This window comes from Dipodomys merriami, unplaced genomic scaffold (genome assembly GCF_024711535.1).
Source record: "Dipodomys merriami isolate MVZ:Mamm:240054 unplaced genomic scaffold, mDipMer1.0.p SCAF_21, whole genome shotgun sequence".
In the NCBI taxonomy this organism is placed as follows: domain Eukaryota; kingdom Metazoa; phylum Chordata; class Mammalia; order Rodentia; family Heteromyidae; genus Dipodomys; species Dipodomys merriami.
The window spans coordinates 12,542,762-12,560,456 of NW_027203493.1; the positions used below are offsets into that span (position 1 = coordinate 12,542,762).

A 17,695-nucleotide genomic window follows, 5' to 3' on the forward strand; every position below is an offset into this window, starting at 1 on the left:
GACAAACCCTGCAAAGAGATCATACTGACATCTAAACTGACTAGGCCAGCATAGATCATGTGCTGTATCTACAGTTTATAATTGGCTTCGAAAGAATAAACCTGAAGATTAAGTGTACCCTCAAAAGGAATTGAGGGACTATTGAGAGATGTCAGGAATTAAGTAATGGAGAGAAGAAAAATCACAAGTACCTTCTGTGTCTGCTAGTACACAGTGAGGAGGGCAAATTGCTGTTTCCTCATAATGTCACAAGGTTTAATTTTTGTTTGTATTTCTCTGCAAGGATATATTGTACATGGCTATTGAAATTTTAAGTGACCCTCTGGGGAGTTTTGTTCTCCCTGCAAGATATCTGGCTCTCCCTATCTAGATATAAGGGGAGCAACTCCATCTACATTTATGTTACTCTTGCATTGTTCCACTCATCTTGAAGAAACAAATCCTTTCTCTTTGAAAGCAATCCTTCAGGCTTGCCTGAGAATGAAGAAATAAAAATCAAGAACAAAAGAATATTCTTCAGTAAATTCAATTCCTCAGTTCACTGGGAAAAGTCATTTAAACCGTCTCAGAGACCCACACACCTGGTCACCTGCATGGAGCATGGGTGTGCTTCGATTCCATCTAATTGGTCAGTTCAGAGGCCTGGTCAGTGGTATAACATGTGCCTAATTGCTCCATCTTCTCTGTTCATAAAGTCTTTTGCTTCTTCTGAGACACAGAAATAGAGGAATTCATTTTCTAGACTTTGGATGAAATATTTGTTGAGAAACTATATTGAAGTCACATAACAACTTTTCACCCAGTTACAAGACTAGGATGCTCTCTTTTGCAGCTCTGGTGGTGATGAGTACCATTCTAAAAGCACTATGGATACATAATTGGTGTTTATAGGATGGAATGCTTAAAATTCACAATTAAACTACATCTGTATGCTTTTCAGAAAAGCTATTGGTGGGGTAGATTTCTCTTACCACAATTGTTCTTACCACAGTAAGAACAATTGCGTGATGTATCTCACTGTACCTTTCTAAGCCTTGTAATAGCATCAGCATCAACATGTTTACTGATTGCTATACATTCTGTGACAGTATTTTGCAAATTCTGAGTTAGGACAGGGCAGCTACTCAGTCACAACTCTTGATTATTTGAAAGTAAAGTTTTCCCTGCAGCACTTAATTTAAACCTATTGACCATTTTGTGAGCCGCACGCATAAGCCATGGTGAGCTATAAGGTGTCCCTGACGCTAGTGAGAAGCAAAAAGACACTTCATATCCCAGTTTTTCCTGGAAACTTACCCTTTCAATATCTGTGTGGCTATTAGAAGTTCACAGCTGTTTGTCCTTAAGAAGGAATATCTAAGTCTGACCCACATACTTACCATATCTTATCATCACAAAACGTAATGGGAAATGGACACAGGGCTCTTTCTTCCATGGGTCTGTGTATGCCTAGGGGTGGGGGTAGGGTAGGGTAGGGGTGGTGTGTGTGCCTGCATGCTAGTACTGGGGCTTGAATTCAGGGCCTTCCTCTTCTTTCTGTTTCTAAGCTTTATTCATGCAAGGCTAGTGCTCTACCCCTCAAGCCATAGCTCAACTTGTCGCTTTTTTGCTGTTAATTGAAGGTAAGAATCTCTCAAAGACTTTACTTTCTAGATTGCCTTCTACTGGTGATCCTCAAATCTCAGACTCCTGAGTAGCTAGGATTTACTGGCTTGAGCCACCAGCACCTGGATCTTCCATGATTCTCTGCCCTTTTTTACATTGAGTTTGTACATAGAAGAGACATAGGCGATGTAGTTCTGGAACACAGGGTATACTGTGTTACCAAAGAAGATATAAAACAAAATTACCATTCTCAGTTCATCTGGATATTGGATCAGATGGAGACATGGCTTGCCTGTGCCATCTCTCTGTATCTTTAAGCATATTGCCTTATCATATGGACACCACAAAATAATGAAAGACAGTAGCAAACTGAAGAAGCCTAGGGAATAAGGACAAATACTTCCTCACTGTACACACACACACACACACACACACACACACACACACACACACACACACACACACACACACACACACACAATTCCCACGCTTTTATCGCAGTATTCTAATTCCCTCACGGCTTCTCTTGAAGTGTCTTCTAAAGATGTGTGCCACTTCTCTTGCTCTGTTTTCAAAGTCCAAGAGAAAGACCTGCACATTGAAGCTTTAGATTCAGGCTATGGAATGACATCAGAGAATTATTCTTCTTATTCCCTACTCTGAATTTGACCCAAAATCTTCTCTGCAAAGAATATAAAATGACATTAATATCAGTGTTGGCTTTAGCTTCCCAAATCTAAAGAGTTTTGTTAAAAGGAGGATGGGGGAAAGGCTTGCTAATATTCATATCCTACAATTCTGGCCTACTGCTTCGTGTCCCTTCTGGCTGACAAAGGAAAAGAGGCTCTTGCTTAATGTGGTCTCTAGAATATTCCCCTTTCCTGCCTTAATTCAGACTTTTAGCACTTACTAGTCCCAGATAACTCTAAGCACAGCCTGATTCATATTTCTCCTTCAGCCCTTCCTTATCACCAGTTAATTTTATCTTTGAAAGTCACTGCTTTAGTGCTACCAGCAGACCCCTCCTTGTGAAATAGATTCCAATCTACACATCTTGGATTGCCTCCAAGGTCCTCTATCTCTAAGCTCTTCCTTCAGTTCCCCTGTGTATTTCTTGGCTGGACCTTTTGTTTTTCCCATTGGTTCTATCCTAGTTTGCATGGGCTGTTTGTCTCCGTATTTATTTCCTAACTTGGTATGAATGTTTTCTGAGGTCAGTCAGCCTCTTGACTTCTGGACAGCTGGGTTCTTTCCACCAAGCCTTCCGTGTGTGTGTGTGTGTGTGTGTGTGTGTGTGTGTGTGTGTAAGTATATGAATATGTTCTATATAGACTTCATCATTGAAAAACATGCTTCCAACTTTAAAGCCCCTTTATTTGTTTTTGTCAGTACTAAGACTTGAACTCAGGCCCTCACACCCTTGCTTGGCTTTTCTGCTCAAGGATGGCACTTTTACTACTTGGTGCACACCTCTCCTTGTCTTCTTTATTAGTTACTAGAAGATAGGAGTCTCACAGATTCTTCTGCCATGCTGGCTTTAAAGCTATGATCTTCCCAGCTCAGCCATGCCCCAGCAGCCCAACTGCTAATCTTAATCAAACCAACAAAATAAAGAAAGTGAAATTTAAAATGGAAGCATTGCTTTGGCTGTAATTAGATTTTCATTCGCTTCTCTAATACATGCTACTTGGCACCAGGCAACCTTCTTCATTAGGAGAACTCACTTGACAGTATATCTTCTTTGAAATAAAATGAACTGTTTTGCTAAGTTTCCTACCAAGGTCCCCTTTAGAAAGTTGCTTTCTAGATCGCAGGAATTCACAGCTCTAGGTATTCTGTGCTCCCTTACCAAAGCCAGGCTCTGTATGCAAGGATGCGATTGTCTTCTTCAGAACAAGGAGGGGGGAAAGAAGTGAACCATACTAAGTTTCTCTGAAATGAAAAGGCAGTTGAAGAGAGTCATCCATATTTTTTAATTGTGTCAAAAATTCCCTTTCTTCACGGTGAGTGGTTATGATACTAGATAATATTAAATTTTTCTCCTAATGTTATTATTTGGACAAATGCATCTTTAGAAGTCAGGACAAGTGACCCCATGTTGAACATTCTCTTCAGTGGTGTAGGAAACTGCCATAAACCTGGTAGAAAACACTTGGGGCAGGTGGTTGAGTGTAAAATAGGAAATGTGGGCTTTTTGCCACACTAGGTTCCCCAATATTTCTCTGGAATTACCATTTCCCACACTGAATGCCAGTGTCAAATTTCAGGTTCCGGGTCTGATTTTTCTAGTCTCTGGCCATAAGGCTCTAAGCAAGTTGCCTCACTTTCCTGAACTTTCTGTTTCTGTGCATGAAGAGCTCATTCAGAATATTGTTCTCCAGTAGTCTTTTTAGTTGTGTAAGATGAGTCTGCAGCATTTCATAGAACTATTTGCAGATAATAAGACTATCTTTGCCATGGAGAATGGAAATACGTTTTTCTTGTTCCCCTCTTACATATCCTGATATCTTATTTCCTTTCCTTCTGTCTCCCAGCCCCTCCTCTGCTTCCTTTTTCACCATGCTTGCCAAATGTATTTCTTTCCTTCTATCTATGGCTAACTAAATCCTTCCCCACATTGCAGTGCCGTGTGTGTGTGTGTGTGTGTGTGTGTGTGTGTGTGTGTGTGTGTGTGTGTGTGTGTGTGACACACGCACATGTGTGAGTATTCCGCAGGGTAAGCACTTAATTTCAGACTTGCTTCTAGTAATTAACTACGAAATTAAGTAGGTGAATTCATTGATTCAGCACTTGGTTTGATGTTTCTATTAACTCATTAAAAGGGAAGCCCTGGTTATGACCGCAGGCTTGACGGGAAATATTCCCCTCCCTGGAACGCTCCTTTGACTTCCCATACTGCACATCTATCTTGCTGTTTCTCAGAAGTAGTCATGAATCTGGGAAACAGCCAAGGGACCGATCTGATAGGAAATTATATTCTTTGTGACCCTGGCCCAAGGTCATTTCTTGTTCTTCTCTTTTCCCCAGTTTGCAACTAGAACTATACTTTTGATAGACATGGAGAATTATTCATGGATATAATGACATCTAAGCAATAGGTTCTCAGTGTTAAAATGTTCCCACCCTATCCTCCTCCATCTGGGGAGAGGAAGAGACCACACCTAGAGAAATATGTACATTTCACAACATTTACATCCAAAATTTCCCAGATAAGACATGATCTTAGGGTTTCACACTCCACATATCCAAGCCATCGATTTGTTGTCAGGAAATTTATTGGTGTAAAATCTTTTTTATTTTCAGGCAACAATTTTTGTTGTTATGTTCTTCATTTTACTGAATGATACGCATAAGTTGTGGATGAGGATAGTGGTGGACATGTATTTAAATTTTGCAGATGATGTTTTTTATTTATGTGGAATTCATGAGTTCTTTAAAACCCTGAAAATAGTTTCTAACTAATAAAACCCTTCTATGTATGTGGTAAAATAGAGTGGAACATGGTTGATTACACACTAGCAGTCATTCTGAAGGGATTTTTGGGGGGAACTTATGCAAGTAATTAATTTATTTATCTAAAGTAACTGGATTAAAAGGGAAGTCTTGGCCAGACACCAGTAGCTCAGGAAAATCCTAGCTACTCAAGAGTATGAGATCTGAGCATTGTGGTTTGACGCCAGCCACGGCAGGAAAGTTTGAGACTCTTACATCAAATTAGCCACCCAAAAGCAGGAAGTGGAGCTGTAGCTCAAGTGGTAAAGTTCTAAAAGGGTAAAAAGGGTCAGCATCCTGGCCCCAAATTAAAAAATAAATAAATAAATAAATAAAATATTGTATTAAGTATGTGGCCCCGGAATTTTCTATGGATTGTATACTTTGTGCCAGTGTTTATAAAGCCCAGAATTTACTCTTGTCACCTTGAGATAGTTTGCTTCATTGTATGAAATGGTTATTGGAATACATTGACCTTATCTTCCCATTGCAGTCTTGATCAGTGGCATGTAACATAGAACCCTCTACCATGTCACATATCACAAAGTTAATCATTGTAAATGTTTATCTACCTCTCCTCCTGCTATGATTCTAGCTTTGACTAAGTAGGAAGCAAGACATATTTTCTTGTATATATCTTTGATAAATCATAGTTCATCAATGTTGAAAATACAGAAATGAAATAGTGAATACTTAAAGCTGGAAGTCACTTAAAGCAAAAATCTAATATAGTATAATTTCAGTAAACCATTCCTTTTTATAGCTTAGTAAATTATTTTGTCTAAATGTACCATCAAACTTATTTTGGAAATTTGCATGTTCAGATGCTCTTCTGAGTTTTAATCCCATTGAAAAAGTATGATTGGGCTAGTAAAACTGAAGGAACTAGTTTCTATCAAAGTAGCATTTCATTTTTACTTAATATTTTCCTTAATTAACCAATGAACTCTACTTTTTATACCTCAAAACTTTGTGTTTGGTAAATGTATTCTGAGAGACAGAGCCCGACAAATACCAGAGATGCAGAGAGTGAAAGAAATGTATAACACATACACACATACAAACACACATACACACACACACACACACACACACACACACAGATATTAATGTTCCTTGGTAGAGAGCAGTTTAGGTAGGAGTTCTGAATTCTACTTCCAATATTGTTCTTCACTAGTTACTATATTGTAATTGAAATAGAAATAAACTGTGGGAGATAAGAATGTAATGAAGATAGTTCACATTTCTTTCAGTAGGACTTATAAAAGGAATAAAATAATAGTCACAATTAAGTGTAATATAATTGTTCTTTAGTCAATGAAATGTTTCAGAATCACAAAACTCAGATACTATTGTTTTAACTCTTCCTTAATAATATAGCCTGAGGCAGGCACCGGTGCTCACACCTATAATCCTAGCTATTCGTGAGGCTGAGATATGAGGATGGTGGTTCAAAGCCAGCTGGGGCAGAAAAGTCCCCATGAGATTCTTATCTCCAATAAACTACTCAAAAAAGCTGGAAGTGGCACTGTGGCTCACCTGGTAGACTGTTAGCATCGAGCACAAAGAGGCTCAGGGGCAGTGCTCAGACCTTGAGTTCAAGCCCCAGGACAGGCAAAAATACACACACACACACACACACACACACACACACACACACACACACACACACACACACACACACACACACACACACACACAGCCTGATTTAAAAACTTAAGACAATTTGCTCAGGCACGTGAGCAAATTTTCAATGTGGAAAGTTTTTGTTGATAAATTTTAGTTCCTGGCATCTTTCTGTATACGGACCATATACTAACTGATAAAATAATCTCATTCATGCAGTAATATTGGTTAGTTAGCAGGTTTCTACCCCTAAATAACTGTGAGGTCAAAGGAAATGTGATACATTCTAAAACCTATGGTTTGTCTGTTACAGAAGAGAAATATAAATGTACATTGATTTTTTTTGCTTTTATCTTTTTATTGTTGTCTTTAAGTAGTTCTAAGAGGAATTGCCATTTAACAAAGCAGCTTATGAATACAATATTGGTCAATGCTACCTCTTACAATATTCTCGCCCACCCCTCCCCTACCTATCCCTTCCCTCATGCTTCTTAATTTTGTAGGATAAACATTTTATTCTTGTCTGCATTTTCCCTTTCAAATTTGAGTCAGGAACTTGAATTTTTATTTTCAGAACTGTTTTTGAAAGATAAATTATCATGCCCTGCTACAGCAATAATGGATTTAGCATCTTTCACAGGGACAAAATAAAAGAGAATGAATCATATTTTTACCTCCTGTTCATGAGTTTGAATAATTTAATTAATACTTGTAGAGTAAGGCTCATGTTTCTCTACAATCATTTCTGGTTGAGGCCTGAACCAAATGAAGACATTTCACCAAAATTATGATTTCTTGTTAGCAAATATTTTACTCTTTAATGCATTAACAGTTGAATAGCTCTTGGGTAAATTTTACTTTCCTTGGAGGTTGCATACCATTAAATGCTTAATGAAAACCTTGAGACTTTCACCTTCTCACTCCATACATGTAACTTTTCAGATTTTTTTTTGAGAGTTTATAGAATCTTTTCCATTAATCTTTGCTAAAGGGAGGGTAACATGTAGAATTAGTTTTCTTGGACCATGTATTCATGGCTCCTGTAGACTTTTCATAAGTTTCAGTTTGAATCAGCCATTTAGACATGGTTACATCATAGAGCATTTGAATCCATTATATTCCCAGGCATATATTGAGTCTACTTCCTTGAGATCTACAGGATAAGACTCATAGTGTTCCACAGTTGGTGAGTGAATCTGATATTTTTGTTAGGCCATGAAGAAAAAAAAATGTTGCCCAAATATTCTTTTTCTTATGGAAATCTCAAAGTGTTTTCCCATTACTACTTTTATTTTGTTTTATTTTTTTATTTTTTTTATTGTGAAAATACCATACAGAGGGGTTACAATTACATGGGCAAGGTAATCCCATTGCTACTTTGATTTTCTCATGCAACTTCTATGAATGAAAACCTCTTCTCTCTCTGGAAACTCATGAGTTCAGCTGTGCTTTCTTGCTTTCCAAACTGAAGAGGGACCTCTATAATCTTTTAGTGTCTCACGCTAATTTTTTTTTTTTTTTTCTGAAAGAAGCCCTGGCAATAGAACCAAACTTTCCTTGACTGGAATCATTTTCATAAAAGAGTGAGTGGGACATGATAGAAGTTCACCTGCTCACTGGCAGTTCATTCTTTATTTTATCAAATTGTAGGATGCAGTAGAACAAAATGTGACTGTATGACTCCCTGGGTCTGAAATGAGCTGACCAGGTGAATCTTTGGATGCCCATTGCATATCAATCTGCCACCATTATATCACCCATAAAAAGTTCATCCCTAAGATATATTTGGGTGTCCCCACCACCTTCAGAAATGCTGGTCTACACCTGGGGCTGATGAACCCCAAGGGCTAGAGTGTCATATCCAGTGAAAAACGTAAAGATGAGAAGAAATACCACGGTGGAAGTACTAGTTGGCAGGAAAAATGTAAAGCTTATGATTGTTGAGGCTGTCTCAGCCCAGCTGATCTCCTACTTCAGAACAGCGCAAGCATGATGACATGTTTTGCTCTGGGGCATGATAACCACCATCCAAGTAGGCTAGTTTTGCAATCCTCCCTCCTTACACTGAGTTTAAACTTTAGTACTGGAAGAAATTTAACTCTCTACTCCCTACCTTTGTGTTCTGTGAAAGCAAGCAAGGAAAAAACAAACAGACAAACAGCAACAACAACAAAAAAAACAGGATTCCGGAGCTGTCTTTCCTGATTTGTAAAACATAGCCCCTCTGTTGTTTCTCCCCCATTCACAGCTGTCAAAAGGATGGAAACCAATGTTAAAACAGAGGAAACTGCAAACGTTGACTTTATGAGGATATTCAGATTTATTCCCTGCTGGAAGGTACAGGGGCTTTGAGGATTGGCTGTGGCTTAATATGGAAGTTACTTTTCCTTAGTTAGAAACTATGTCTGAGTAGTTAAGACGGGAGGTATTCATGCGATTCTTTTGGGATACTTAACATTCTTGTTCAACTATTCCCAGTATATGCAAGTCTCTTTGGATTTCTGAAAAGCACAGAAATTCAAGCTTTAGAACTCTTATAACCCCAGGTACAGTGTGTGCTTAAAAGTCCATGTGCCTAGCTTTCCCCCTCCACCTACCTAGTTGAGAAATGAGAAGTCCAAAAGAAATCAGGGCTGGCTTACAGATTGTTTGTAAACATTCCTGTGATCAGATGCATCAGATACGCATGATAACGCTCAACAGTGTTCTGCCTATGAACAGTCAATGATCTATCTGGTGAGCTGCAGCTGGAAACCAGTAGTAGTGGAAATCTTTGTGTATTGAATTTCCAGCTTCTGATCAACTGTGCAAAGAACAACTGTGAAAATAAAAGTCAATGCCCCCTACATTCTCTTCCTCTCACTTCTGCCTCATTATGAGAGATATTACTTGGGTTAAAAAGAGACAATTGCTCTGTTTATAGAGAAAGAGAGTCATATAGACTAAAGTGTGTCTCAAGTGTGTCTTACTAGCCAGACACCAGTGGCTCAAGCCTGTAATCCTAGCTACTCAAGAGTCTGAGATCACGTTATGTTGAAAAACAAACTTTATTGGGGCTGGGAAAGTGGCTCAGTGGTAGAGTGCTTGCCTTGCATGCCTGAGGCCCTGGGTTCGATTCCTCAGCACCACATAAGCAAAAAGAAAAAAGCTGGAAGTGGCACTGTGGCTCAAGTGGTAGAGCGCTAGCCTTGAGCTGAAGAGCTGAGGGACAGCGTCCAGACCCAGAGTTCAGGCCCCACGACCTGACCCCCCCCCAAAAAAAGAAAAATGAACTTTACAACTTTATGGGGGGGGCGGGGAGCGGAGGCGATGGGCAGGGATATAAGGGGAAGCAAAGGAGGAGGCAACTATGCTTGATAAGAAATATATTTATTACCTTGCTCATGTAGTTGTAACCCCTCTGTATGGTATTTTCACAATTAAAAAAGAACTTAATAACAACAAAAAAAGAGTCTGAGATCTGAGGAATGAGGTTCGCAGCCAGCCTGGCCAGAAAAGTCCCTGTGGGACTCTTATCTCCAACTAACTACTCAAAAATCAGAAGTGGCATTATGGTTCAAAATGTTAGGGTGTTAGCATTAAGCAAAAGAGCTGAGGGATAGTGCCCAGTTCCTGAGTTCAAGCCCCATGAGTGACCCTCCCACCCCTCCCCCCAAATTCTTAGTTAGAGTTCCTTACCCAACTTCTCTTGGTGTCTTAGAATGGGACTATGTGTGAAGATATTTCAAGATGATAATTAAGTTAAAATGATACAGTGGGACCTAATTAAAAATTATTGGTATCATGAAAAGAGGTAATTTGGTCACAGACTGGTACACACACACACACACACACACACACACACACACACACATACACACAACTATATCTTTGTTTTAAAAGCTTCTTAGATATTAATATGTTCTTATAACTAAAAAAAATAAAGTGCTTCCTTTTACTGAATTGGATATCTGTAGCTCTCATAATAGAAAAAAAAATGACTTACGTTCTGACCTGAAGATATGAACCCTCCCCTCATCACCTCTGAGAAACACACATCAGAAAACTGATGGTCCACCCAAATGGGAGGTAGAATACTCAGTAGTCTTTCAGGGGAAATGTTAGATTAACCTTGGAAGTTTCCAATGGGAGTAATCCAACTTCTTTTTGTCCTGTGCTTCCTCTAGTCAAAATAGATTCCAAGAAGGAATTCCAGGTTCTAAAAAGAGATAGCTTAGGCTAGCATTGAAAGATCTGCTCCTAAATGTAAGGGTTGTTAATTGTCCCAATTGCTATCTATGGATCCTTTATTACTGGAGAAGAAGCAGAATGAGAAATTTACTTCCCATTGTGTTTATCTGGAAAGAAAAAAAACAAGACTGCATATCACTACTTAATGACCTGGAGAAAATTATTATTCCCTCTAGAATACTTATTAAAATAGACCCCAGGTCACATAAAAGAGAAAGAACAAGGCACATGAGCTGGCTTCATTTTTTTCATTGCTGTAGAGTGGATGTGGTTTTCTGTTTGGACTGTGACAGTGGAGCAATGAAAAGCAAGTATCAAGTGAAAAAGAACTTGAACCGAGTCACAATTTCATGCTAGCAGCCTAGTACCTTTCTTAAGGACTTAAACTTCTTGAATGTTGCTTACCTCATCATAATTGTGGATAATGGTAAATAAGCCTAGTGACAAACTCAGTAAATAGGAACAAGAATATCCATTTAATTCTATGGCTACATAAAGAAGTGTGCAACTCATTATGCACAACAGGGAATGGACTCATGAAAATTCAGTCTCAGTGGTTTCTTTTCATGATTCTTCCAGTCAATACACTCATTGTATAGTCTAAACTGAGATATATGTTGATTTTATTGCTGGGATTCATTTGTACTGGTTATGTGTGTGTGTATGTGTGTGTGCAAATGCACACATGTGCATGCATGTGCACACATATGCATGTGTACATGCACGTGCATGTGTATTTTACTGGGGATCAAACCCAAGGTCTCCTATATGCTAGGCAAATCATTTGAGCCAAATCCTAGCTCTTCCATTTGTACTTTTCCTAAATTTACCAAAGAGTTATTTAACAAAGTAGGACAAAGAAGAGAACTAGGACAAGAGAAAACAGAACCCCTTGATAAGTAGGAAATAGAGTCTCTCAATCTTTGCCCCAGCTAGCCTTAACCTATTGGTCCTCCTACCACTTCTTCTTATGTAGCTGCAATTATAGGCATGCTATACACGTTCAGCCTATTGCATCTCATTTTTATAGCATGAGGAGCATGAGGAGCATACAGCTGGGCTGAGACTAAAAAAAAAGTCTCTAGGCTGTTGATTTTAAATAAATTCAGAATAATCCTATTTGAGGCCTGGAAACAAAGGTTCTACCTCAAATACAGAGCCTTTAAGAATTAATATTCGCTTCCTCCTTCAGAAAGTGAAAGCTGACAAGTATGGAATTCAAATCAACTTTTACAAGGAGGACAGCAGGAGCCAAAATGCAAGGTACCCAAGTGATTCTTCCTAGAGACTAAACCAGTGGTTCTCATTTCTGATGGTGTATCAGACTCTCCGAAAGAAATTTGAAATTATCCATTTGGCTTCCCCACCTGCCAATCCAAACTCCCCAGGAAGGACGTATGCCTATGAATTGGTTTAAGAAGCTCTACAACTGAGACAGAAGTGTATACAGCCCATGTTTAGTACCATGGGCTTAAAGAGACTCTCCAGATGTGTCCCCCAATGTCAGGTATTTAAAGCCATGTTTTTTAAAACCATTTCTTTGAAGGAATGCTTGTTTATATTTTCAGTGTCTCCCCATGTTCATTTTTTTAACATACGCTTAAAGGGATATAATGCATCCAGAATTCCTCAAAGAATTGTACAGCTCTGTGTATGAAGTCAGATGAAGTATGCAGGTGTGAGTTGCACAGAATGTCTCTGAATGTAAACTCAGAATCACAACAGTTTCCTTTGTATTCAATTTAGTGTACATTCTGACATTTTTTCCCAAAGGTTCTTGAAGGTCTGTAGTGCAATGCAATCTTACGGCCTTTTCTCTCACTCTGAGGTGCCATTGGTTACGGTCGTTCATAGACTTCATTTCTCATTGTGAAAAGATAGCCTCAAGTGGATAACCAAACCAAGAGCAGAGCTTATATTTTAGAGCATAGCTTGTGCTTTTACCACATGGGAGGGTAGCATGCAAGATGAAGACGCCACCCCACACTCAAAAAGGTGTTCTTGTCTTTTCCAGTGTTCCCTGGCACAAGGGTAAAGGGTGTTTTAGTCACTAAGAAACTCTGTGCCACTTTCATGAAGGATTGAATTATCTTTCCTCTCATTGACTTGCTGTCCATATGTAATTTCGTCTCCAGCAGGAAGAAAGCAGGGAAAACAACAAAGATTTGAAGCAGGGAGTTTATGAAGCAGAAAGCCAATAAGTGTAGAATGTTAAATATGTTCCTGTGGATAGCAGTGAGTCGTTCACTTTTTCTAGTATGCAAACCTTGGATTATTTCCATTGAACTTCATTCTATGCATCCCTACTTTCTTTTTAAGTTTATGTCTACCCTCTTCGAAGCAAACCTAATGCATAAACATAACTGAGACACTAATATTTACGTAGTACTGAGTACATTTCATTTTAAGCACTGTTGTCCCATCCCTTATTTCTTCCCACTTATCCCTCCCCACTCCTCTTCCCCCCAAGTTGCAAAGTTCATCTCCAACATAGTGTCTAGTGAGAATCATTGGTGCATTAGTTCATCCTTTCTCCTACTGTTTCTGTGATTCCCTTTCCCTTCCATTGATCAGATAAGCTTATATGCAAAACAAAGGGTGCAGATAACTAAAACAGAAAGAAAAAAATAGAAATAACTGCATATAGGACATAACAAGAACCTCTTGTTTCCAATTCTTGGAGTTCATTTTGATATACTTCATTATATATGCACTTAGTGATTGGGATATTGTGATCCCCTGCTAAGAATATCATAGACATATTCTAGTTATTGCAAATGAGGTTGCAATGCAACCTACTTTTCTTTGGGCCTGGCTTACTTTGCATAATATAATTTTTTCCAGGTCTTTCCATTTCCTTACGAATGGGGCAATGTCAGTCTTTCTGGAAAAAGCATAGAATTCCATTATATATATATATATATATATATATATATATATATATATATATATCACATTTTCTTGATTCTTTCATCTATTGGGGGCATCTAGGTTGGTTACATATCTTAGTTATTGTAAATAATACTGTAATGCACATGGTTGTGCTGGTAGCTTTAGTGTGGCCTTGTTTGTGGTCATTTGGGTAAATGTCCAGGATTGGGATTGCTCAGTCATAGGGGAGCTCTATGTTAAGTTTAAGCAAATTCTTAATAAAAAAAATTATGTCCAACTTCATCAAAATAGCATTAATATATGAAATAAGGTACTGCTCATTAAGATCATATAGTAATTCAGTTATGACTTAATTAATGAGTTTTCATAAACTACTTACTAAGGGCTAAGATTAAGTATGCTGTTGATACAAAAATCAAATTTGGCATAATAGGTGGGCTATTATTTTATTCCAATTCCAAAAAAGAATGAGTCTGTCCTCCATCATCCTCAATAATAGTATATTCTTAAAAGGAAAATTGTATAATAGAAGCTGAATATTGTAGAAGGAAACATTTAAGGTTTCAGGTGTGGAGAAATCTTAAACTGGGTATTGAGAGAAGAGTGGGGGGAGAGGGAGAGATGAGAAAGAAGAAGCCGAGGCACAGGAGGAGGAGGAAGAAAAAGAAGGAATGAGAGGCAGTAGACCAGGCATTGAAATCCAAAATTCTGAAGGTGCATTTTCTATTAAGGCAGTGGAAGGACCATAGGTATCAGAGCCAAAAATGTCTGAGACTGACATTATCACTGTTATAGACCAAATGTTTTCCATTGTGCAAACAAGATAGATTCCTTTCTTTTGTGTGTGTATATATGTATATATACATATTCTACAATTAAAAAAAAGAAGTTAATATAGATGTAAAGATTCCAAAATTTTAAAAAGAAGTTAACAAATATGTATATATAAGTTAACATATATAGGTTAACATATATATACATATATATGTACATATATATGTATACATATATATGTACATATATATGTATACATATATATGTACATATATATGTATACATATATATATAAGTTAACATCTATGTATATACATGTTAACTTATATAACATAGATGTTAACTTCTTTTTAAAATTTTAGAATCTTTAAGTAATTATACAAGGGGTTTCAATTCAGCATGTCAGTTTAGGACTGCAATACATCTTGATCAAGGTCATTGCTTTCATTATTCTCTCCCATCTCTCCCAAACCACACGTGCCTTCAATTTTTCCTAATTCATCTTCCTATATTTACATTGGATATTAGGGCTGCATTCACCCACCATTAGTCTGTCATCCTCTGCTTAACCTCCCCCATTTACTCAAGACCAAACTTCCTGATAATTGTTTTGTGCTGTTCCCACTTTTAAATGTGCTTAATAAACCTGCTTTAGTGAGTTAGGCAAACAGCCTATAATATTCCAAGGCAGAGGAATCAATGTCTGTAATGTTCCTCACCCCCCTCCTGTGACTTGAAGCAGCACCATATTCAGGTTTACGCGATAGACTTGCCAAAGTATTTTGATGATGTCTTAGAGATAGGAACTATGTGGATAGAACTTTACTGCAACACTTTTATTCTTTTTCTTCTCCTTCTCCTTCTCCTTCTCCTTCTTCTTCTTCTTCTTCTTCTTCTTCTTCTTCTTCTTCTTCTTCTTCTTCTTCTTCTTCTTCTTCTTCTTCTTCTTCTTCTTCTTCTTCTTCTTCCTCTTCTTCTTCTTCTTCTTCCTCTTCTTCTTCTTCTTCTTCTTCTTCTTCTTCTTCTTCTTCTTCTTCTTCTTCTTCTTCTTCTTCTTCTTCTTCTTCTTCTTCTTCTTCTTCTTCTTCTTTCTCCTTCTTCTTCTCTTTCTTCTTCTTCTCCTTCTCCTCTTCCTTCTCCTCCTCCTCTGCTCTTCCTCCTCCTGCTCCTCTTCCTCCTCCTTCCTCCTCTTATTCCCCTTCTTCTTTTCATATGACACTGTATCAGAAGATATGTCCCACCTGTTTACTAATATCATCTTAGTAATTCTATAAATGTAGTATTGTACTATGCATATATTTAAAATGTGTTAAATTCTTTTTCCCCCTTCATTCTGCAAACCAAACAAATCATGTTTAGAAGCAACTCAAATCACTGTAAACTGAGCAGACTGCTAGTGGGTAGATTTTAATGATTTATTTATGTGTGCATATCGCCTCTTCATCAAATGCAGACCACATATTTGTCTGCCTAAGCTGAATTTTATTGACATGTTTCTTTTTCTTGCTCCTAATTCTACTTTTCACATTTAATTCCTAACAACATATTAGTACCAAATGGCGCTATTAGCAGTATTAGGATTTGAGTTAGCTGAAATACCCAATACCTGCTTGTGTCCGTCTCTCAGAAAATAGAACAATCCATTCTCCCTTATTGATTGTGACTTCAGTTGAAGTGTAGTTTTTAATTTGAGACACGTTGAGGTTATAAATGTGATACCAGCACATTTAAGGGAGATTTGAAAAAGCAGAGCAAAAGTTAAAGCCCTGTTAAAATATCTAAAATTGTGATGTTCTCTTTGAACAAGAAGTTTCTTCACGTTACGTATATTCTCTGAGCACATTTAAGTTACTTCCACAGCCGCAGTAATGAAATGACACTAGAAAGTACCAGCATGAAATACATGAGGCAAAGTAAAAGGGCAAAGTAATGAGATCAATCTTGCCAAGAGGATAATGAAAGACAGAGCTGCTGAGCCACTCAGGGAAAAGACAGGGGAGCAGATATTTATAGCACAATGGAAGAAATGTTGCTAGAAATTTTCACAAAGTGCTGTGGGAAAGTGGAAGGAGGGAAATATTAATTGTGCTCAAGGTAGGAGGAGGACTGGGAGAGGAGAAGGCTTTACTTAAATCTACATTACCTCCAAATGACAGACTTTCCAGTAGAACAAAATTCACTTGGGCGGACCTTTCAAATAAGTGGCCTGAGACCCTGACTTTTTTCTGTTTAATCCAGTGTAGTAAATCAACACTAAGCAATGTGCTTCGCTAGTTCCCTGAAGCAGCCTAATATGTGTAAGAATGGTTGGTCTGTGTAGGTCACAATTTTGTGAAATTCCAAAGTGATGGGCAAATAGGGCAATTGATTATCTACAAGAAGATATAGTTAGTGGCCTCACTCTTCCAGGTCTGGATGGATAATAAGGACAGGCTCTAGAACAGCAAGCACATTTCATTCTCAGGATAAGATTCTTTTCCTGGCAGCTGAGCCCAGTATAAATACTGAGTGGATACACAGAATGGTAGTATAGAAATTCCTATCCAAATAAGCAAAAGGCATTGCATCACCATATTAAAATGAAAAAAAAGAGCATTTATGGTTACACAATGTAAGTCTGTTATATTGAACAATCTGAAAATTCAGGCTAAGGATATGTGGGTAGATCATTTAGGGGTCCTGTTTTTCTCATGACACTGTTTTATTTATGTGGCATACTGGAATGAATGAGTCAAAAGTACACTATCCAAGAACTCAAAAGATTTTGCCAAGCTTAGTTGAAAACGATTTTTTTTTGTAAATGATCATTTTGAATTGAATTTCTTTTAATTGAGAGATGTGAAAAAAGAAAACCTTACCAGTTTAAGAGAATTTTAAGATGTTGGCAGTTGATCAATCACATGCTTAAAAAAAAAAAGCTGCATTTTCTGTTTTGGTACACTGGAAACAGTCTTCCTTCCAAGAAAGAAAAGAGCTGGGTGGGGCTGGGAAGGTGGCTCAGTGGTAGAGCGCTTGCCTTGCATGCATGAAGCCTTGGGTTCGATTCTTCAGCACCACATAAGCAAAAGAAAAAAAA

The 17,695-nt window shown here is 37.9% G+C and overlaps 1 protein-coding gene across 10 annotated transcripts in view; it reads left to right on the forward strand.

The window, feature by feature from the left end:
* Lrrc4c (leucine rich repeat containing 4C) overlaps nt 1-17,695 on the forward strand; it is a 1,099,028-nt gene that overhangs the window by 933,626 nt on the left and 147,707 nt on the right. The window contains exon 2 of one of the 10 annotated variants that reach the window (XM_070032552.1): nt 8,972-9,060. The exons of the other annotated variants lie outside the window; for them this stretch is intronic. The gene's annotated coding sequence lies outside the window, so the exon portion shown is untranslated. The remainder of the gene's footprint in view (nt 1-8,971; nt 9,061-17,695) is intronic. 10 annotated transcript variants of the gene reach the window in all.